The sequence below is a fragment of the Mchenga conophoros genome, linkage group LG11 (assembly GCF_057382185.1).
Source record: "Mchenga conophoros isolate Kocher_MC1m ecotype Shallow Benthic linkage group LG11, M_conophoros_male_GT1.1, whole genome shotgun sequence".
Taxonomy (NCBI): domain Eukaryota; kingdom Metazoa; phylum Chordata; class Actinopteri; order Cichliformes; family Cichlidae; genus Mchenga; species Mchenga conophoros.
In genome coordinates this window covers 13,499,208-13,523,965 of record NC_140536.1, presented here as the reverse complement: position 1 = coordinate 13,523,965, position 24,758 = coordinate 13,499,208, and the positions used below count along the sequence as shown (strand labels likewise).

The window sequence follows — 24,758 nt, the reverse complement described above, 5'->3', positions numbered from 1 at the left end:
TCTTGACTGTTAAAAAAAATGTATGTTTTTGATTTCTTTAACATCTAACCAACACACCCTCCCTTGCTCTTTTTGCTATTTGCCTGTTTTTCATATACAACCACATGAAGGCGAAAGGGCTTCAGATTTCAGCGGCGCAGTAGTCTCTTTTTGGCTGCACTGGCCTTGTTTTTGTGCGAATCATGTGCCAGTTTTAATGAATATCATTTAGACAGTTCTTGCCTCTGTTCCCAGTTTGGTTCTCTGATTCATAGTTAATAACATGTTGCGTTTGCATCATGCAAAATGAAAAGGCCCACATTGCTTCTCATATTAATACCGAACAAAAACACTCAAAGGAATCTGCAGATGTGCCGCAGAACTCTCACAGTTTAAATAATTAGTGCAAAGGCAGTAATTACAATTTGATAGAAAGTGTTCCAAAATTTAGAAGAAGTGACAATAAATGTTTAAAAAAATGGTAAAAAAGAAAAGAAAAGAAAAAGAAAAATGTGAAGTAACTGAAAAACATGTAGACAAATGACAAATTAAAGTCTTAAATTAAGCCTGAAAGACTTTTGGTAAGCTGCTGGACCACCAAAACAACTTAGCTGTTATGTAAGTTTCATGCACCATGTGAGGGACTGTTGCCATACTTTCATTATGTTTCCATAATTTGTAGTGACCAGTCTCTCTGCACTACAGCAGCAAAATGCACTGCAAAGCAAAGCTATCAGATCAGGCAGGAGTGTGACTGCTGCTCCAGATGACTGTCTGACCCTTAGCTGTGTGTTGAAGGGTGTAGGCTTAAAGACTTGTTCTTTACTGGTTCCCACACTGGATCCTAACTCAGTTTTAACAATGTGTGGTGTGTAAGTGTGTACCATGTGAGGCTGAGTGGTCAGCTACTAGCTGGTTAGTTTTCCATTTGGAGATATTTCTGTCATCCTATACGTCCAAGTGCTTGGCCCCTGCCAGATAGAGAGCAATAGTGAACTCTGATAACACCACAGTAATGATTGTATGTGTGTGTGTGGCACAGCAGATAAGAATAAAAATGGATGTTTAGCTGGAAAGGATGGTACACGGTACGCACACACACACAGGCTTCTTTGCCTCTGTGTGTGTGTGTGTGTGTGTGTGTGTGTGTGTGTGTGTGTGTGTGTGTTAGTAGTTTGTTTAGTGTTTCACTGTAGCAAGTCATTCGTTCTGTCTCATCTCACACCCCGCTGGACAGCACAGTCTGCACTAGATTGATAAAACACGCACACACATGCATGCATGCGTTCAGTAGTACGCTCTCACACTCTTTTACACGGGCAAATGCTAACTGTACATACACATGCATGTACACACACACACATGCTGAGGCAACACACAACCTCTCTCTCCAAGGCTGACTTTATAGACCAGTAAATATTGCAGCCCACGGAGTATTAGCCAGTCTATTTGTCTGTCTGTGCATTTACTGCCCTGATGGTGCATCCCCAGCTGCCAAGGTCAGTTTTGAAAAGTAAGAGTCAAAGCTTCTACATCCCTGTAACCTTGTGTTGCAGTTGGGGTGGGGTTAAGCACATATAATGTAAAGGCTAAAACACAGCTTACCTTCTTTTTTAATCCAATAAATACTGCATTGCTTCACCAGGTAGTGGTATGCGTGATTGTGGAAGAAAGTAACTTTTCTTAATGAATATAAAGCATTCAGTCCAAATTACAGTAAACAGAATTATTTCTGTAGCAAAACTAAGATACATATCTATAAAACAAAAAATGATGAACTGCATAAATTTATTTTATTTTTTACCTGCCCAGGGATGCAGATTGGAATTAGCTGGTAACTAAATCTGGTACTTCTTTTCCTTTTTTATGATTAATTTATTTTATACATGCACCCTGAAAGAAATATACAAAATAAATAAATAAATAAAATAGGAAACTCTATGGACATTTAATATGATGCACTTTAAACATAGGTTGACACAATGAGCCTTAAAGTGATGAAAAAAGTAAAACATCAATCTTGACTAGTGATGCTCAAAACAAATGACTGAGATCTTTTGTTTGGTTAGTAGAAGTTAGTAAAGGTAGAAGAAGCAAATGTTAGAGCTGTCTGAGAATTACAAAGTCTTTATCTTGTCTAATCCTCTTCCCTCAATCAGGAATGATCGAGCTTTCTTCTTAAACGGTGGTGGGAAATGACACAAGTTATCTGAACTATTGTGTAAAGTGGTGATTGGCCCTGATGAAGCCACACGAAAAAGCATTTCAAGAGTTGCACTATCTGCTACAAGTGTTGCTGCAGCTTTAAGCTCTTGAAGGAAAAAGCAAAGTTTCTTGATTAAATCAAGAATTTGAAACAGCAGAGAGCAGTTTTCCTGTGACAGCTCTGAAGGCAGCCGAGGTTCTCTTCACTGAATGGGCATCAAGAAGAGTGGGTGGTATCCTCAAAGAAAAACAAACAACAAAATCAAAAATCAAATTACGCATAATGTAGTTTTGGTGCGTGCATAAAAGAAAAATGGTTTGTTGATTGTTGCTTTACTTGATGCACTGCACAGAGATGGGCGTGGTGACCTGGTTATAATCCGTGCTGAGAATTAAAGTGATTAAAATCTGAAACCTAGAGCAGTTTTAGACATGTGAGTTGGTTATAATACTGCAAACCCTTAGGTAGGAATCTAGTTTTGGTGACTTAAACTACAATAAAAAGTATTTCAAACTACAATGAAATCAGATCAAATAGCATGTGACCTATGTGCGTTACAATAATACACAAAATCTGTCTTTCTGTGAACTACAGGTTGACACAACCAAACTGGCACTCAGGTAAATCTATTTCAAGCAAAAAGTTGAGAGTTGAAATCAACTTTCAGAGAGTAGATTTTAGCACTTTTTCCAGGTTTAAATAGCTGCACACTCATTTTTATCGACACCATTGTTCTACTTCAATGTGACATCGTGAGACAGATTTCTTTTTTTTTTAAGTATTCATCAGCTGTTCAAAGGGAATGAGCTGGGATGCTTAAACACAGACACGTAGACATCGATGATCTGGCTTCTCTGAGGCTTGACAGAGGAAGAGGTATGGCTGCCACCCGGCTGCAGAGATGCTGCTCCAAGCTGCAGCATGACTCCAGCGAAGTAAGAAAACTATGAGAATACCGTGAAGCCACAGAGAAAACATCATAGAAAAGATTATACAAACATCCTCTCACTGGCTGATTTCATCCACGTTTCGGCAAGAAGCTGACAGGACAAATTCAACACCTTAATAAGAGAATTAATTTACGAATGACTACAAATCTCTCTACTACATCAGATCCACTATTTTTAAGAATTTTAGTCCTCTTGGTAGTAGCAAGAGAAGGGAGTCCATTTCTTAATCAAGAAATGAAAACTTTTCCACTTTCATCAATTTCAATTATAAGAGGGAGGCATTAAGACATTAAGAGAGATCAAACAGGAACAGAACAAACAAATTAAACTGAGTAATCAAAGCAAAGGTGATCTTTATTTTCCTCACTCTAGTAGTTGAGAAAATAACAAACGAAGGGAAAGTAACTGCAGTCGAAGCAAATGATCTGAAACAAGCAGAACAAACACAACTCACTCATTGCTTCATCTGGACCTGCTCCTGTGGGACTTTCTGTTGACTACACCAAGCAACATGACTCTGGTGCTGAAGTGAGCCACGAAGCCTCTTTTATGAAATATGACTTGAAGAACACGTCCCAATTCTGAAGCAGCCTGGAGGATGTTTCATCATCAAACAGGAGAGTGAAGTTATGATCCACCTTTCTGAAAGAAGATATTAAATTCCTATTTGAGGAAATGCTTTTCGGAATGTTTGCTCTGAACTTGGCGATCCTTTTGAATTCCGGATTCTTGGGTTTAAGTTTAAAAGGATATCGAAACTTGTGCCTGGTTCATTGTCAAGTTTCTGATGGTGCTGAAAGGTCTCTCTCATCCTGTGGCTGATGTTTAACTTTCAGCACTGGACCTGGAGCTCCACTGGATATTTGGACCTCCAGGAGAAGAATCAGTGGCATTGCAGAGCCTCACCGCGTCCTGCTCTGGAGTGTTTTTAGATGCTGGGAAATGTTCTTGTGGGCTTGCAGCATCATAGAAGCGTTTCTAAATGAAAAATTGGACAAGTTGTCATACTCGGCTTAGACAATAAAAGGAATATGAAACACATAAAAGCATACTTTGGGGTATAGGGCTGGGCAGAAATTTATTTAATGAATAAATAAACAGGCTGCTCCGTCCTAAACTGGAGGGCTGTCTGCCTACTCGAACACTTTTCATTTCAAATTCAATTGCAGTGAAATAAACTACACACACATCCATAGACACACACATTACACCCAGCACCACCCAGATTTATACAACAATAAAGCTCTGTTTGTTTTTGTTGTAAGTTTGGATGTGAACTGTCAGACTGTTCAGTTAGCAATTTAGCTTAAATCCCCCAAGGCTGGCTAACCAAGGGTCTCAAACATAGAACCAGAATCTGCACTTTTTTGCAGCTTTTCCTACTCCCTCATGGCCATTCATACAACATCAATGTAAAAGTAATAGATATACAATAAAATAACAGAAAAGTCACCTAAACGCTACCTTCTTACTGAGTCCTGGTCTCTGTAGAAAAAGAAAGGCCACTTTACACTAAACATGTAGACAAGAAAGGATAAAAATAAGCATAAAAGGTAAAAAGTACCAACTTTGTGCCTCGTCTCTTACCAAAGAAATTAAATGTACGGGTAGAGCTTAATTACATATCCTCCAGAAATGGACTAACACTGTGATCAGCTCTGCCAAATAACTCCAAAACTGAACACCATCTAATTGTGGATGTATTAAAGTTACAGTTTGAGAGTATAAATCAACTCTGAAACATTTAACTCTGAAATTTCATGTTGCCTGGTGCCTAGCAACCATCTACCCACAGGCTAAAATTACCCATCTGTAGTATCTATCCTCCAATAACACCCTATAATAGCATTGTGTTGTTTTAATTTGAAGGCAGAAACATCTAATTTAGGTCCACACACCTTGCTAAGTTATGTGTTATAGATTACAATGCCATTGTGTTGCCTAGCAAGCACCTAACAGCAGACTAAAATCACACACCATGCAGCACGTAGCACAATCAAGTATAGAAAAAGTCATGTCAGAAACCCCTCTCAGCTGAGCTTATTATGAACAGCACCAACTTGTTCACAGGTCCTACCTAAACCAAAAATTTAACATACTAAAGTACAGGAATGTCAATGGCACACAAGTAAAACTGTGCGTCTGGTTAGCACTGCTAAGCACTATAACTTGCTTATGCATGACCAGTGGGGTTCTTCCTCAGGCTGAGGTCTGGAAGGTTCATTCATCATGATTTTGCTGCTGTGCGGAGTGATCCCACCATTTTCACTTTGTCTACACACAGGTCAAGTATGTGGCAAGTGCTATGCCTGTCATTACAAAGCTGCTGTTTCCAGGGGTGTAAACAGGGTTTCTATACAGAGGGGGTTAGGGGTTAAATGCACTGCAACTTAAGAAAACACCAGTAAATTGAAAAATGCTGCAAAAGCAGACAAAAATGAAAAAATAAATACATCTGAAACACACCCATGCTGCTACTAATAAACAACTAAAACCATATAAACGTCCAGTTGAGGCACTGCTCCAGAGTTCTTGTGCTGTGATGCATGAAAAATCTGCTAATATAATGCAAAGCAGTTAGCATTTTTTAACATGTTTTATATATAAAGTAGCCTACATCATTGCTGTGGTAGTTATATGAGAAAAAACAATATTCTAACGCATTTTATGATAAACAATGGTTTCATTTGTACCCTGAGCTCTGACGACAGAAAGTGAAGTGTTTTCCACCAAAGTGCTTCCTCCTGTTAGTCACAGAGGACCAGTTGCTTCACAGACAGCAACAATTGTGCCCTGCTCCCTGCTCTGTAATCATCTTCATTTTGATACACATTTTGAGTAATGTTTGTTATTTCTACATCATCGGTTACGTTACACTCGAGTTTAAACTGAAATGTTTATTGAGCTTTGGGGACCAGAGATTCAGACTAAGATTCTTCTAACCATCTGAATTCACATCTTGAATTTTATAAAAGTACACCAACGTTAATATGATAATCTACACATCTCAGGTTCCTTTTATCTAAAAATGGCAACACAAAAACCCCAAAATCAAAGTGGAACTGGTTGAATTACTGTGGGGATGACATGAAACTACCAGAGAGCTTCTGCAACTAAATACTGCCCACACTGTGGACACACTCGCTTGTCTCCGTCCAGCAGAGGCCGGAAACAACCCTTTTGCTGCCTAGCAACATGGCTCCTATTGAGTGTGTGTGTGTGTGTGTGTGTGTGTGTGTGTGTGTGTGTGTGTGTGTGTGTGTGTGTGTGTGTGTGTGTGTGTGTGTGTGTGTGTCCAAAAACTCCCGGCTCTTTAATGTGTGACAGCTTTATATGTGGCTCAATACTGTTGCATAAAGAAGACAGTTACATTTTGGCACACCACATTTAAACCGACTAACTTACTTTTTTTCCCCATAATTTACTCCTACTTAAAGATGTAGTGAAATACAGTAAGAAAGAGAGACAGATAAGGGAAGAGGATGATTTGGAGGACTGGTAGGATTGGAGGTGGAGCATGTCCAGCCGCTTGGAACGGAAAATGGAGGCAGGGGCGGCTGAGGGAAGGAAAGATAGGTGAGTTGAACACAAGGAGGGAGCAATCAAATCTTTCCAGCACAGAGGTTATTAAGCTATTGAACTCATATAGAGGTGTAATAGATGGCAGTGAACCGTGTGTGACAGAGTGTGTGCTGTGTATGTAAAACTGAGGGTTAATGCTGCTAGCTTTTAATGGTAATTCTGGCCTGTCACTCTTCTAAAGGCCATCTCTGCGGGCCATCAGCCAGCCGCACGCGAACACGGGCACACTGAAAATGTCACCATTATCACAGTAGGCTGTGCACGAGTGTGTGTGTTTGTCTCAGTGGGTGCACGCTGAATCACTTCATTGTTTTCTGCTCAATCAGCTCTCATTTCTTGCATTTTCCCCCCCTCCTCTGTTTGCTGCTTTTTTGTTTTTCTCCTGCTCCTCACCACTGCCTCTCCTCCTCCTCCTCCCTCTGTATTGACTAGACAGGCTGTAAATATTTACATGTACTGAAACCCCACCAATCGATCTCTGTCCATTTCTGCCTCCCATTGACGGGGATCACTTACATTCCCAGCTCTCTCTGTAATTGGCTCTTTTTCTTTTTTTTCCTGCTGATTTTCATTATTTATATCATCAGTGTCTCCAAGAACCGCTGCTCCGATTTTTAACATTTCTTTTAAATAACTGACAGCCAACATTGTCTCTCGTGTGTAGCAAATGTTTTATCAACATGGGGCCTGGCTAAACCATTGATAATGCATGGAAACATGGCTGTCAAAAGACACTTTGTTTTTTGTTTTCTACTCGCTGGAGAAAAGAAAAAAATCTTTTTGTTGTTTTTAGGGTGGGTTGTTTTTTTTTAAAGCCATGATTTCAGCAGAAAATCTATGTTTCTGGAACATGTCTGATTTTTTCATTTTACTGTAGGCTTGTTTAGACACCTGGCTACAGTACATAAAAATCCTCACATGCAGACAGTCTGGATGTTTTGCTCCTTTTGGCCTTCTTGATTTTATTCCATTCATTAATCAGTGTCACAAACCATGAAGATACAAATAAAACGTTTAAAATCTGTCTTTGAATGCGCAGTGCGAGGTCTAAAGGTCTTCTCAGAAAGAGCCATTTTTGAGCTTTTCTTTGTTTTAATTTCTGTTCTGAAATGCACGCCCACATACGTGTCGAGATATACCCTCAGACTCTCAGCACTTAGAAAGCTTTTAATCAAACAGGTCTGCACAGACCAGAGTACTGTATCTCATCTCAGTGCAGCCCTGCATAATCAGTGTTATGCTTATCGGTGAAGAGAGCTCACAGACTGCTGGTAAAGTAACTTGTGTTAGAGTCAGTGTGCGTTTGATTTGCTGCAAATGGTTATTCAGTTAAATATAATTATTTTCTTGCAGTGTTAAAGCAGCTGGGTTAGGTTATCTGGAAATCGGATACGGGGTTGAGAAAATGGATGGATGGATGGATGGATTAAAAAAGCAGCTGTACATGTGCATGATGGCTGTATTGCAGTGACTTGCCTATGAAGGAACAATGAAACACCAACTAATCATTAATATGAGCAGTGGTTCTATTTTAAAACGCACTGTGACTGTCAGCAGTGACACAGATACACAGAGAGGGTCAATTTGCTGGATCACGAGAGCGATACTGAAGACTGAAGATGAGTGGCACATGGATAGTGGAATGGGATGGGACTCATAAAGCACCACAAGCCACATTTATCCTTCATTCAGAGCCTTATTCTCTATAGTTTAAGCACTTTAACTACCTCACACCCAAGGCCAATTTAGAACCATTAGTTAACCTAACGTGAATGTCTTTGGACTGCGGGAGGAAGTGGAAAGAACCCAAAGGAAACCCACGCAGGCACATGGAGAGGCAGAAACCTTCTGGCTGCGAGGCCACAGTCCCAAACACTGTGCCGCCCAAAACTTGGTGGTCTTGTGATCTTCTAAAACCTTTAACACAGTTTAGAAAACAAAATCTAAAAGAATACACACAAATTGACTAGAAAGTGTTTCTTTTAACATGTTTTAATTCCTTTAGGAGTTAAAACATGCACCAATAAATGAATGATGAACAGAAATCTTGTAATAACTCAATTTTTTTTTATTGGTTAGGGCTAAATAAGTAAATGGATGGATGGAACGGATGGAGTTCTCAATTTTCTGATCCTAGGGAAGGTATCGTGTCTATCTATAGCCTGATGTGTGGCATGCTGGGTAATGCTTCCTGACAATGACTCTCTATAGATTCAGACAGCTTTCAACTGACTGAATAGGAATTGGACCTCTATTCACCACGATGCCCGGAAGGTTTAAACTCAGGGTGTGTGTGTGTGTGTGCGTTTGGATCTCATAGCACTGCATAGAGGGTCGTGTATTGTTTTGTCCTCTGGGAGATCAATGACATTCCCCTCCTTTGAGTCCACAGATTATCTGTCTGCCTGCTTGTTTGAAACTCTGTCTGTCTTTCTGTCTGTGAGCCTGCCCTGCTTTCTCACCTCTGCTCTCCGATCCTCAGTCCTTCATTGTGCTTTTAACGTTTTGGCTTCTTTCACCACACGTTCATCAAAATGTAGAATATAAGGAAGACGCTTTAAAACTTAAAGAACACACACAAGGCCACTCTTAATGAATGGGTGGATTCAACTATTTGTTGATAGTTATTGTCTTTGAATTCAAGGAGATCTGTTTCACTTTAGCAGAAGTGAAGGCAAGCAAAAGCTCCCCCTTGCGACTTTGCAATAATAATAAAGAAAAAGGGAAAAAAACAGAGAAGAATGGCGTTATCTCCATGGAATATATCAAAATATGACCCCAACACCTTACACACCTAAAGTCAGACAGAACTAAAGCTGCATCTGCCGCTTTACTCTGGGAAGAATAATGGGTGAACGAGATCTGAAGTGTTTGTTATTTTGGTGGGGGATGTAATATTTGCCGTTACTTCTTTGCTGGCACAGGCTCAGTAAGTGATTGTAAAAGTTACTGACATGGATGCTAAGAGATAGATGAGAGGTTCTGACCCCTGCTTCTGCAACCACATGTGTTCTCCTTCTGCCTCGAGGATCAAATCCCCACTTGCCTACCCCCTCTGCTCCCCGTCTGCTTAAGTGAAAAACTCTTTCCCAAGATAGTCATACGCTTGAAAAACCTTGTAGACAACAAGGACTCAGCATACTCCATGGTATTGACATTCTGAATTGCATGGAAGATGAAAACTAATGTTATGATACCCTACAGATGAAATTGCAGTTAGTTTACAAATAAAGACAAGCAGAGCTGACTGAACATATGGTACACAGAGCTTGAACATACAATCAACTGTATTGTAATTTTCAGAGGATCTTTAAGAGACAAACTTCTCTCGATCAGCTGACTTTAATGTGCCGTTGAACAGCTTTTCCTTCTTTGTAAGTCACTGGAGCAAAAAATAAAAGTCATCTTGAGATGGAGCGGATCGTTGAGATCAGTCAACTCAAGCAAAAAAAACTGTATCACCGTGTGATCAAGAGTGATGCGCTAGCTAGCTAGAGCAGCTGTATAAGGCCTATATGATGAAACATCCAGTGTAACGTTGTGAATGCTTTTTAATGGAAAGGAGGCGTCTACACTGTCCTGCTCCAAGCCTCGTTTTAGACGAGCTGTACATTAACTAGAAATAAAGAACAGTTTAAATCTCACTTTTTTCTTTTGTCTCCAAGTGAAGCGGATATGTGGCATCTTCAACTTTGACCTTTGTGGTAATGAAGAAACGTGACTGTCCTTTAGTAAAAGGTCATTTCACGGTGCCTGGGCTTTATCGGACAGTTGTGACTGCAAGAGAGTGGGAATGGTGAAAGACTGATGGAGTTTAGAAGGATTATAGCGGATGAGAGGAAACATGAAGTGTGCCAACAGCCTTTGCTGTTAATTTCATGGCATTTGCCCACTAAAGGGTCATGTATGAGTGGGGAAGTGGTATCACAGGTTTTCAGTAGCTGGACGCCTCGTTGAGTATCGACCACGGCCAGTCTCTCTTTGCACAAACCAAAAAGGGAAAATTAATACATAATTACATGCGCAAATTTATGTTCATCAATCCGTGTGTATCCACTGTAAAGTAAGTAAAATTTCCATTAAGTACCATTAAGTAATTTCCATGTTGTTCATCAGTATGATTGGGGCACCTGTAATGTGTCATTTCAGTTTCAGTTATAGCATCACAGCTTATCCTACATTTAGTATTACCAGTAAATCCAGCGTATGTCCACAAGGTTAAAACGAGGAGGCATGTCATATTGTTTAAACATTATTTTTCTTATTATTATTCTTCTCCTTCTTCTGCAGATTATCTGCCTCCAATCTGTCTCTAGCACCCTCTTTTGTCACTGCTTCCTCTGCATGCCCTCCTTCACTACATCCATGAATTTTCCCTGAAGTCTTCCCATTTTCCTCCTGCCTGCCAGCTCCTTCTTCAACATCCTGTGCCCAGTGTATCCACTTTTCCCTCCTCTGCACATGTCCAAATCATCTCAGCTTTGCCTCTCTAATTTTGTCTCGAAACTGCTCGGCCTGAGCTGTCCCTCTGATTTTTAATCCCACAAACTCCCAACGACCATCTTACCACCACTCCGCCACCTCCAGCTCGGCCTCCTCTTTTTTCTTAGTGCCACCATCTCCAAACCATACAACAATCAGCCAATGTTATGGGTAAAAAAAAAAGTTTATTTTCCCAGGAAGTGAACAGCAAGGCTGAGATGGTTTGGACATGTGCACTTGTTTTTTATACCCCTTTTACTGTGAACCAAAAATATACAGTGATGTACTTTTTTCAACGGTTTGTTGGAAATAACATAAAAGCTGCTAGTTTGGCTGAAATGTCCAATTTATTCTTTAATTATTATGCAATAGAAATATGTGGAAGGGCTCAAACTGAGACAAAGTAAAGGCTGAGGGGGTGAAGGCTAAGTGAGAGAGGGGTGATCTGAAAAGTAAAAGATGGAGAAAGAAAGTTCGGAGACAAAAATCAGGGAAGAGAGGAAGATGAGGCCTATGCTTCCTCGTCTCCACAGCTGATGCTACTCTCAGCCAGAGGGTTTAAAAAAACACACACACACACACACAAACATACTGTATTAGCCTGTTCGCCACACATATACACATATGCGCACAAACGCACGCAGGTGGGACAAAGGAGTGCAGTGTGCCAATTTGTTGTGCCCTTGGTCCCCTCTCAGGAGGCTCACAGGCAGGCATCCAGCCATGCCAAGACTGGCACTAGTCCCGCAAACACACACATAAACCTTCGCGGTTACTACACTGTGGCTGCAGGCACTGCTGTATCAGGGTTTTGTATGTGTGTTTGCCCATGTGTGTATTTGTCCCTTTGTGTCTGTTTGCCTCTGCTTCTCTCCATTTTCATACACCGCAAGAGTCAAATGCTGAAGAATTGGGAGCATGTGAAAGACATCGCAGCCCTTTTCACACACATGGAAGATGCAACTGACTTGCTTCAAATAACTGCACGAGGTTGTGGTTCACACTTAAGTCTCTCTCTTAAGATAAAGAAGTTGTTTTTGTTTTTCTTCTTCTTCTTCTTCTTCTTCTTCTGCACACAGTGAAAGCAATACCAAAGAGCAGCGGATTGAAAATCCGTCTTAATTCTGTCACATCCTGCCTCGTGCACACACAAAAAAGTAAATGCTAACTAAATAACAATCGTCTCCAGGAGTTCATCAGTACTGATAGGAAACAGAGAGGTTGGTGGACACATGAAGTTACAGGAACTACTGAATATGAAATGATCCTCAAACATCAACTTTTTCTATTGGCATCTGACATATGAAGCTCACACCGCTCACAAGCCAGTGTATTACCTCTGCTCATGAAATGAAATTAATTAAGATTAAACTTTTAATGCCCACAAGTAGCTAAAGTAAACCTGTAAAAGTATGCAGATTCTTGACATGATTGTGCATGGCCTAACAAGTGAGCTAAAAACACGTCAAGCCTGTAATTGTTGGCTAATTAGCTCATTTCACTATGTTATAATTCACATCCACAGCTTGTCCTTCATAACAGGGCCATAACAGGTTCCAGGGGAATAACAGCTGGCAGCTATTTTCTCCACGTTCGGCTTCAGCTCCACACTTTTACTCTTCAGGGACACTTCAACCTCCAAGGACTTTGTCTGCTGATCCAACAAGACCGTTTTTGCTGTTCAAATATTATTTCTGAAACAAAACCACGAGTCCTGATCCACCATTCTGTTCTCTCTCACGCTGCTAATGTCATTGTCGCTGTCCTCTGGGCCAATTATGCAGTGTGTATTGTCTGATTGGACCGCATATTGTTTCAGCAATCAGTACCACCGTGTGACTGTATGTGTAAGGGATTATCTGTATGTGTATAATTTAGTGTCTGACGCGATAAGTATCTGTGCAGTGGAGGATGGAGAGGATAGCAGAGATAGGAAGATAATACAGAAAGAAAGAAAGACCTGACTCCTGTCTTTCCTGTCTTTTCAGGGGCCCGGTCTGACTCTAATCAGGGAGGCGCAGGACTGACTGCACTCAATTATTCACTCATTAGTCAGCAAGCAGTAGACACCGCTGAAGGCTCCCTGCGTGCTTATGTGCGCATCTATCTCTTTGTCCTTTTTCATTGGCCGGTCATTTTTTGAACCTATTACATTTTCAGGCTTTTATTTGCAAAGCGTTGTTTTCCAGCTTGGACTTGACCAGTGCGGTATCTCGGGAATCTCTGTGATTTTAAATGTCAACATTGCAAAAGACATTAGATGGCACAATCTGATGGCTCTAAACCTTATAAAAAGCACACATTGTTCCCTTTTTACACACAGGACTGGGAGACTGCCAAAAATCAAGTCCTATTTGTCTGTTTGCTTTTTCTGTTTGCTTTTTCTTTGACACCATCACTACCATTCAGGGGAATATAGCTAGACAGTATTGCCCTCAGCAAGGACTGGATTGGCAACTCAGACAAAATCGATGTCTATAACGCACTGAGCTGTAAGGGAGCAAACTATCATGGAAAAATTCTGTTGGTCATAATGGCTGGCTAAATTGCCTGTCTACGTTGGCTCCAAATGTTGTCTGGGTGCCACAGCCTTGACTTACCGCCTGTGGAAATAGTTGCTATTAAGTTGGCTCCCCATTAGAGGCCACTACTCATTTCACTGGCATGGTTTACTGAACCCCACAGAATTCAGTGGGTAGATGGACAGAAAGGGTCTAGATGTGTCTGGGCCCTCTGAGGAACACCCTCTTCAATTACAGCCCTCGATTCTGTTATTTTACCAGCTGTGATAGTGAAGCTGGTGTTATTTACACCCCACGAGTCTGTCTTTGTGTGTGTGTACGTATCAAACTATGGTTTTGACGATACCTACTGTGGCAGGAGTTACCACAAAGGCAGTTTTGAGTACTTTGCAGTCACTCAATCATGCAAGTGTCAGTTATGAAACTTTGTCGGTGTGTGGTTAAGGTCAGCACAATGGTTTGCTTTGAAGATTAGCTTGATCCACCCTGATATCATGTGAAGTCTGCTGGAAATATGGAGTTCGAGGGGCATTTGTTCCTTCCCACATTCCTTCCCTGTCCTACAGTCTTTATCATTCTTTTAGTATTTGTAACTCCCCACATTAAAACCCTTAATCTGCTGTGAAAGTGCAGTTTGCGCAGGTGAGTCTGGTAGCCCTGTATTTATATGTCTATGGCTATATGTATAGCTATGAAGTGCTAAGCATAAACGTTAGAAAGATAAACCATAAACAAAGCTCAAACAAAAAGCTAGTGATTTATTTTCTTCAGTTTCTGTTGAGAGCATTGTTGATGTATGTTTAGCAGCTTCTGTACATGTGCAGACAGCTGTGTCCACATGCTTCCTTTTTTGCTTCTTAGTGAAAAGATCTTTAAAAAACTGAAATGGGGGGGGGTTAGGAAAAAAATACTGAGAACAGTCATCTACAGTCATCTAGGCTGAGTGGGCTAAAGTGCACTACTTTAAAATAATTTTCTCCAATTTGATTTTTAAATATGTAAATATGTATTTGTATAGCACTTCACACTACATTCAGTCATTCACACACACTGGTGATGGCAAGCTACATTGGAGCCACAGCTGCTCTGGGGCGCACTGACGGAGGCAAGGCTGCCGGACACTGGTACCACCGGGCCCACTGACCACCACCAGCAGGAAATGGGTGAAGTGTCTTGCCCAAGGACACAACGACTGAGACTGTCCAAGCTGGGGCTTGAACCGGCAACCTTCGGATTACAAGATGAAATGCCAACTCTTGAGCCACGATCACCCCATGTGTCCATGTGTCCATATGTAAAGGATAAACCTCTATCTGTAAGAGGTTTTATCCCCAAATAACACCGGTCTTTGCTCTACAGCTGAAAAGTTATTGGCCAAAGTCAGCTTGAAACTTGTTCGAGACCTACAGCTGACAGGTGCAAGATCAGGTGTCAGTGTAGCCCTCACATCCAGTTCAAATCTGACAGCAACTTTTCACTGACACTGCACTTTTCTACCACAGCTAGACACATGCCAAATGATACAAAATTCTCTATTGTTCCAGCTCAGGTGTTGTTTTTCACTCATGGTGCATGTTTGTATGTCAGGTTTTTAGTCACTCTGGTGATGTTTTTCCTGTACTGACACAAATATATATGCGCATTACGAGATTTAAATAATAATCAGCTGTACAGACCTTTTATAAAATGCCTGTAGAATCGATTCTAACAGAATGGAAGAAGAGTGCATGACGAAATCAAAAGAGGAAGTGAGGAGACAAATTAACAAAAAAATCTGACCCTTTGAGTCCACACAGGGAAGAAATTGGGGGATACATTTGTCCCCTTAGAGGGAAAAGTCACTTTCTGCCAGGATGGGAATGTTTCCATACACTTAATCATGTGATGAGTCTAAAAACGATGAAAAAAAAAACAATAAAAGCTGATGTGTTGAAAAAGTCAAAACAATAAACGAGGGCATATCTTCTGCTGGAATGGTCTTCCATTTCTCCAGCAGAGACTTAAAGATTCAACACACTGAGAATTTGCTGCAGGCTTCTGGAGGAAGAGACACTTTTTCCCCTTTAATTTGTCACTTGTTCTATGCTGTATGCACAGATAAAGAGCATACACACCAATGCTCACACTGAAAACCTTCGCCTGTATCCAAACACAAAGACACACTTTCTTCCCTCAGCTATGCGCTTTAAAACACCTGTGTATTTGTGTGCATGTGTGTGTGAGAGTGTGTGTGTGTGTGTGCATATGTATGTGAGTGTTAGTGTGCATAGGCAATAGGGAGGTCATGTCAAGCCCGACGGCAGTTCATTAAAATGTATGTGTTATGGGGAATATGTGTGCGTGCGTCTGCATGTGTGTGTTACTACTCTGTTCACATAACTGTTTACATAATTGATGAATATGATAATGACACAAGCTGGCACCGTGCTCATACGGGCATTTGTGTGCACACTCAGATGTAGGGCTATGTGCGCTTGCGTATATATGTGAGTGTGTGCGTGCATTTGTGTATAAGATGTTCAGGGCTGAGGCAGACAACGCCCCAATAGCATCACATGCCCCATCATCTTGGCTCTGACAGTTTGACCATTGACAGCACTTTGTTCTGTTGGCAGAGAGACGGGGAGACAGACAGGCAGGTAGACAGACACGCTGACAGCATATGGTGCAAGACAGGAGACCTGTGGACCCATGTGGTAGTTAGAAAAACACTTCCTCCCGAACTCTCTCTCTCTCTTTTGCTCTCTCTCTCTCGCCTTCCCTTGGCATATGTTGTGTGTGGTTGGCCGTGCGCCACATGCCGATCCAATGCCCTCGGCACTGCCGGGGCTCCGTGCCACCTGTGCCACTCTCTCCCACAGCAGCTCTACAGCTCCCCGTACACACACTCGCACGCATAGATACACACTTGCACACCGAAACACTAACTCTCAGTTTGCACCTGTGTCCGTGGGGGAGAGTTTTAGACAGGGAATCACAGACATCATATTGTCCTCTTAGTGAGTTCACTGGCCTATCTGATGGTTTATTTGATACAAAGTTGCCTTAAAAGATCCCAGATGACACAGATTTTCATACTTAATGCTTGTGCTGCCTGCTCTTTGGAGTTTTTTTCATTGTTTCTTACATTTTAAAGCTTTGCGAATTCATTCATATTTATCTTTGTCTTCACTATACAAATGCAAAAAATGCATGCTTAAAAAGTTTGATATATAAAATATAAATGTAATTTTTGATATTTATGCAATATCATATTATAAACAATATACCAGCCAAGACTTTATTAGAAATTTTTAGCTAGTGTTAGTTAGCAACAGCTACTATTTAGTGTAATATGTCACAAGGCTAAGGGACATAGCAATATATAGTAATAATAGTCTAAATTAAATAGAGCTTGTATGAATGTATGAATCATATTGTGAAATGTGCATTTTTGTACTGTGAATATGCGCTTTGTACTGCAGCCAAGATTGTTTGCAACAATCTGTTCTGAATTCATATTACTTTATTTCTGAGGCGCTTATACCACCTCTGTAAGAAATACTATCTGCTTATTTAATATAAAACCATCTACACAAAGTATGCAGGCCAAGAAAAAACATATCATCATTTTCCTTTGATTGGCAAAAGTTAAGCAAACTAACTGCTTCATAACCCTACTTGTTGTGTGCTGTTATATTCGGTGTGGCACGTGTTTCTGTGTGCATATGTGTAACTGTACGCGCTGTGAATGATGGTCCATGCTAGGTTAGTTCCAATGCATTTATGAATAAATCAGTGATTCCCCTGAAAAACACAGCTAACATCAGTTTTTGACAGCTGTGGAAACCAGCAGATGTGGGCTAGTGTTTCAGGGTGGATCGGCCATTGTGCCAGTTCATGTGCCAATCCAGATGTGCTGCCAACAGTACAGTGAGGCAGGGCTGTTGGATTATGGAGGATTTACTGCACACATGTCCACAGTTACGCACGCACAAGAACACACATGGTGATGGGTTGAAGTATAACGCTAGTTCAGGTCAAGTTTGTCGACTTTTACAAAATAAATATGACTGGAAATTTTGCTAAATTAAGTTTCAGGAGTTTGTTTGGGAATCAGGACAACACTAAAGGATTTTAATGTGCGATTCTCTTTGTGTGGGCGTGTCTGTATATACGGATGCATGGACGAGTATCCCACATGCTGTGGGGAACTAAATCTGTTTATACATTTACATCACTTCCTTTCCCTGTCCAAACAATGAGGAGTTATGATTAAGGTTATAGGCTCCAGGAAATAAATGTAAGCCAACATAATGTTCTCTGAAATTATGGAAACACAACTATTCTTGTGTGTGTGTGTGTGTGTGTGTGTGTGTGTGTGTGTGTGTGTGTGTGTGTGTGTGTGTGTGTGTGTGTGTCAGAGAACTAGAAAGATAAATAAATGGAAAGAAGGAGATAAAACAACAAGGCTTCAGGTTATGTGGAAACTGGGCAGCTAAACAGAAAGAGGAACAAAAAGACTGTTATCTACAAGCGAAGCAGTCTGTGAGACACGCACACACTCACATGTACACAGCGTTACTCCAGGCTACACTTTTGTTCAATCACTGTGTTGTCACACAGCAGTCATGTATTGGTTCTCCGGTGCAAACGTGATTCATCCGGCCACCCTCGAGCATCCACACAAAGTACGAGGATACAAAACACGGTTATTAGCATCTACCTCATCTTCACTGTGAACAAGACATGATCTTAGGTGCCATTTAGTCATCATCTGTCAACCCCATGCTGTAAGCAGTGAATGTTCCAGACAAATCTGAGCTAATCCCTAAATATAAGGTCATCTACCCCAGCTGACCCCCACACACAGACACATATATCTAGCAAGGTTAGCTAGTTAGGCAGGGAAGTAGCACACCTGACCCCACTCTGTTGTTTCCCAGGCTGTGCAGTGCCAAGACTAAAGGTTACCTTTTTACATACGCTTAATCACACATGCACACACACACAAACGCGCACACACACGCTTCCTCACTCTCGGATTTACTCAGAATTGAACAAACTGGTTTGGCTAGGCTAGCACTAACACACCTGACACACACAGGCACACTGAAACACACTCAGGTGTCTGTGAAATATTCTCAGTTGGCTCGAGGAATCTGTGGAGAGTCCACCGGATCAGCTGTTAGGTGAGGAGACTGAATGTAAAATGGACTTGAGCCAGGCTGAGTGAGAGCCGAAAGGTAAACAAGCTAGTAATGATTTAAAATGGCCACACACAAAAAAAGACCTTCTACGTTAATTTGGCGTTGTTGTAACTTTACCAGTTATTTTCTAACTTCTGACATGTGCTGCCAACTGTGGGTACATAGTAAAAAATACATAAAATACATGGTAACTTTGTAGTAGTGAAAATATGTTATGTTATCTGGATGATGCCATATGAAACTTGTCTGCTTTATCAATATGTAAAAACTAAAATAAAGGACTATTATTGAATACATTTATGAAAAGGACACCGAGGGAACAGTTTACCCTGCCCAGGATAGGGTTACCGGGGCCCCGCCCTGGAGCCAGGCCCGGGGAGGGTGCCCGAGGGCGAGCGCCTTAGTCCATGGGGCCCGGCCGGGCACAGCCCGAAGAGGAGACATGGGCCCATCCTCCCGCAGGCCCACCACCCGCAGGAGGCGCCATAGGGGTCGGGTGCATTGTGTGCCGGCTTAGGCTGCTGCCCCCGCGACCCGGCCCCGGATAAAGCGGATGAAGATGGATGGATGGATGGACATTTAGGAAAATCTTACTTAGATCTTCATCCTTTAGAGAAACTATAGTAGCTTCTCTCAAATAAAAACAAACTGCGTCTATATGAAGCTTAGTAAATATCTAAAGACTGTCACATTAAACATATGAGAACTACCACTCACTAAACTCCATTGTGTGTTTTTCTATCAAGGTTTGCTTTCCCTTACATTATGTGTTTGTCTCTTCGGGATGATTATCATGCTGTAAAACGAAGCTGTTGCCAGTCAGATGCTGTCCAGATGTTATTACATGGTGCATCAATGGTACTTCTCAAACACCACTCCCTGAAATGTAGTAGCCTGTCAATTCTTTTGTCTTCCACTTGTCCAATTTCCTTAAAAGTTTTCAAAAACCCACTGGACACCATGCTGAAATACGGCAAGTTTTTAATCTAATGGCTCTTTGAGAATCTGCAAAAATACTATTTTATGTCTGCAAAACTATATTATCGTTGGAATTTTTCATAGGTTGAACAAACTACTGTGAACAAGTTTAAAGCCTGCTAGTAACTAGTAAGTGCTTAAAGATATATTAAAAAAAAGTAATTTAATTAAAATAAGGCCTTTTCTACGATGTCTGCATAAACAACACTGGTTATCTCTTCACTCTGGTGCTTTTATACTTGAATGATTCACAGGTCAGTCTCAAGTGGTCCAAACAAGGTTCCCATAAAAAAGATCAGGCACAGGGACTGGACTGAGTGAAAAGGTATCCAAAGACCAAAGAAAAACTTTGAAAGACATCCAAAGCTTGAAGAACTATTACTCAAGTTTATTTTTAATTTTTTAATTACAAGAAAGTCTGGCTCAATGGAAGTACAATAAAAAAAGAGACTCAAGACTTTTGCACAGTACTCAGATTTTCTCATGGGTGACAAAGTGTTATAAGCTATTAGTTGATAAAGACAAATAATCGTATTATAAAAAGTGCAACTGACAATAAAAATGTAACTTAACTTTACTTACGCAACCACACTATAAAAAGGATTTTTTTTTTTTTTAATGGAGCGGATTTCTAGAAAAAGAAGCATATTTGAATGCACTTTGAATAACAGACAGGTATTGTGTTGTGGCTCAGTTGTACATTGTATTTGCCACAAAGCCATGAATCATATCAGTGTGTGAAAAATCCCACACTATTCAAAAGAGTACATTTCTAATATTGCAAACAGATGGCACACTCACAGTTTGTTGAATTACCTGTAATTACATTGTTTAGATTACCGCCATTTTTTTCGACTGATGTTTAATTTCACAGTTGTTTGTACACGTTTCCCATGCCTGCAGGCTGTGGTTTGTGTGCTGTGTATTATTTACAGTTCATGTTCTGGACAAGAGCAAATTGCTGCATTTAGCTCTGATTTGTACAGAGTGTGGCTGTGTTTGTTTGCACAACACGCATTTACCTCAAGAAATTCAGTTTGAATACAGACTAGACGCCTGAAAGAAAGGAAGTTGAATGGTTGAAAGTTTTTTTTTGTGCTTTTCCGACATGTCAAAATGTCCTCTGTGAAAAACGTTTACTGAGTAACAGAACATCTCTGGATGACTGTCCTATTTTTCTTAGTCTAGCTTTCATTCTCTTTTTTTTCTGTGCTATTTTGCTAACTTTGCTAACTTTAAAGTACAGTAGAGAATAAAATCCTCCACTATTCTAAACGCACATAAACAAGGGTAGACATCTACAGAGAGGGATCACAGCTTGAAGAAACTATAAGGCTCTGGTGAGCTACCATCCAATTTAATCAATTGCTTCCTGCAGTTGTGATTTATCAACCAATTAGGCAAGTGGACAGGAAAAGCAGTGCAACTATAAATAAAAAGCTTAAAGTCAGTTATACCCGATCAATGTTGAATAATAAACTTTATTGATGCACAAAGACTTAATAGATGATACCCAAGCGTAGCTTGCTTGCTGCAGTGCACCAAAATCCTTCCATACAGCCATATTTTAGATTATTCTCAGCCATTTTGACTTGTTACAGCAAAAAAAAAAACAGTGTTTCATACATTATTAGTGGTGTCTCTGAAAATGAACCACCATAGAGAACAACAAGATGTGGCTTCATCCATAATCACACAAAAAGAAAAAGCTAGATTTTAGTGACTAATGACATGAATGCAGTAAGCCTAAAATTGCTTGATAACTGCAGTCCTTTCTTAAAAAAATATATCTTTATCATTAACACATAACGTGTCTTTTATAAAAAGAAAAAATGTAGAGTTGATTGTTTCTTTGCCTCTTTACTTCAAAACATTAGCCATAAAGCTGCCAGTATTAACATGTTAGCTCGCTAGGTGAATGTAGCCACTATTAGCTAAAATAGAAGTTTTAATTAGACTCGTAGGCCTTTAGTTCAAAACTAAAACATAAAAAAATATACAATATATATACATAACTACTGTGGTTACAGTCACAGTAGTCACATCTTCCCTTTCTGCCAGCAAGGTAAGAAAACTGCAGGAGTCAGGTAATTATTCACTCTTGTAAACATTTCATTTCAGTGACTTAAAACCTAAATAGCAGATGGATTAAAGAGGAAATGTTGAAGCTAAATGTCTGTGAGGAATGAGGAAATGTTTATGTCATGCTGCAGGTATTAGCAAAGCCAAGAAAAACACAGGTGCAGCTAATAGCAATGCTAATTTCTTTCAGAATGCACACTAGCCCAGGTTTATGTTAGCATGTTTAATATCTCAGACTATGGGGCAGCATAACTGTAATGCAGATGAAATGTTAAAAATCAACTATGTAACGGGTCAGTACACAAAGTTCCTGATGGTTCAGAGTTTGTCTATTATAACTTTGTAGAGGCATTGCATGCAAAATGAAATTATTTCTTTGCTGTAAACAAACAAACAAAAAAGTTAAAATGCTTGGATCAGCACAGACTTTGTAGTCAATCTTTTGCTTTTGCTCCACGGACACAAACAGTACAAAGACATGTGACAGGAATGAGTAAATGCATCTTCACGAGTAACCGAGCAAAACATCTGAAGTCGCCTACCTACCTCTGCCTATACGTTCTTGCCTCTCTCCTTTTTCTCTCGCTGTTTTCAAGTCTCTCTTTAGTATGATTTTTCATACAATTTCATAAAACTAAGATTAAATGAGCTATAATCAAAAGACCCTCGACTTGTAACTCAAGTATTTATCCTCAGTTCAGTGACCACAAATAGCAACTACGTTAAAAATAAATAAATAACGTGAGCCACAGGCCTCATGGACCAGCAGTTTCATGTCAAATTGAGAAAAAGGATAAGGAAACGTGTCTTCATGTGCTTTTTTCAAAGCCACAATTTTTTGTGAGTCAGTATGACATTGAAACTGATGCATTTCAATTGGAAGGATCTCTTTCTTGTGAGTCATTCAACAGGACCAGTTACCAAGGCAATCTAAAAAAGAAAAGAAAAAAGGAGTTTGAAAAAGCAGAAATATTTTTTTTGATTTTAACCAAAAGACTAATCTTTTTCTAAACCTAACTAAGTACTTTACCAAACAAACAATTAAATAAAAATGAAAATACCAAAAAAGACAAGTGAATGACAAGTCACAGTCACACCACTTCCTGTCTATTAAGACAAATACCCTGTCAAACTGGAAGCACTACATTTCATAGGTCATATGAGAATCAAGCAATAGTCTCACAGATAGTTAAAGATGTGTTCAAACACACAAACAGCGAGTCCTTACAGACCGACACGGAGCAGAATGTGTTCAGTAACCCCCAGATGTGTCATAAGGTTTTCATTGCTCAGACATATGTCACACCGCAGAATGCCCATTAGCCTCTCAGCATGCCTTTTTGTCTGCTCGGGCTGTATCTGTAGGCTTGTCACAGTTACACATCCGTGGCCCTCCCTCCTCCTTCCCTCTGTACAGCATACCAGTGGAGTCAAAGTGTCATTCCAGCACTTAAGCTCAGACACACTAAAATCACCCACATGACAAAGCACAGACATGCACCTTGTTTTTCTCTGCTTAATAGTGACCTTGTCATCTGAACGGCTAGCCACTGGACTTTAGATAGCCGCAACATTCAAAGCATATCAGCTGATAGCCAACCTCGATGACATTAAATCCTGAGTGTGCTTACTGGTTGTCTTATTCCTGAAAAAGCAGTAATACAAAGTGTTAAAAATTGTTATTTTAAACATACATCTCGTGCAAATATAGAAAAACAAATATATATAGGGTAAATGTATCAGCTTTCATTTCAAGCACAGTTTTCTATCATAGAGTGATGCACTGCTTTGATGCAGACAATCCTTTGTTCGCATTTGATCCCGACTCTGTTGTATCTGAATTAGCACGATTTCTTGTTCATGAAGATTTGATTGTTTCAATTAGCTCTTTGTTAGCGCACCAGTCACTGCTGAATTTTTCCAGGTGTTGATGTTCATCCACATTTGTTCCTTTGTTATATTTCCTTGGTGTTTCCTTAGCAACACAAAGAAATTAACAGCGTGAGCCACCTGTTTTTGTTTTTTTGTTTGTTTGTTTTTTGCAGGTCTTTTCAAACTACTGTGGATAAATTAAATAAAAAGAGCCTCTTTTATAAAATACCAACTCTGCTCAATAATTTGTTAAAGAAATATATTGGCTGTTGTTTTTAAAAACATTGTTAATCTTATTTTTCAATTTTGGCTTTCTAACCTTAACAGTACTGTGATGATTTCTCCTCATAGGTGCCAAAAACAACTTTTTAAATCTGTTATTTCCAAAATATTTTTTCAGCATCTACAGAAAGTGACTTTAATCGTCACTGGAAAAACTGTTACAACATTTTAATCTTTTTTTTTTATGAGATCAGAACAATGTAATCTGCCTGTGCTGTTTTCTTTTTTGTCTGAAGTGCAATAATAAAGTCATTTCAAGCGCTCCACAAACACTCACACACCATAATCAGCATCAGTGAGCCTTGCTGTGCCTGTGGAGTCATTTTATCAACTCCAATTTCAAGCACTCAACAGAGAACTGTGATTGCCATGATTGTGGCGTTTCAGTATCACGTAATGCATCAGACTCTAAATAGAAACAAAACTTTGCTTCAACAACAAACAAAAGAAATAAAACCCTGCTTGTTCTCCACGATGCTGAACTATATGAGTTAATCTGAATCTCCTTAATCTGTTTTTGAGAACAGTGATATGCTCCGACTGTTGTCCAGTGCATTAGGTCAAGAAATGTTAATTGTCAGTGTGTTGCAGCCGTTACATACAGCTAAAGGATTTATTAGTAGTTAAGTGTAGA

At 40.1% G+C, this 24,758-nt stretch overlaps 1 long non-coding RNA gene across 1 annotated transcript; it reads right to left on the bottom strand.

The window, feature by feature from the left end:
- Window positions 1-21,349: 21,349 nt before the first annotated feature.
- LOC146563735 (uncharacterized) lies at window positions 21,350-23,347 on the bottom strand. The gene is made up of 2 exons (XR_014894268.1): window positions 23,154-23,347; window positions 21,350-22,900 (listed from the first exon to the last, which is right to left on the bottom strand). It is a non-coding gene; the product is annotated as an uncharacterized LOC146563735 (long non-coding RNA).
- Window positions 23,348-24,758: the final 1,411 nt, after the last annotated feature.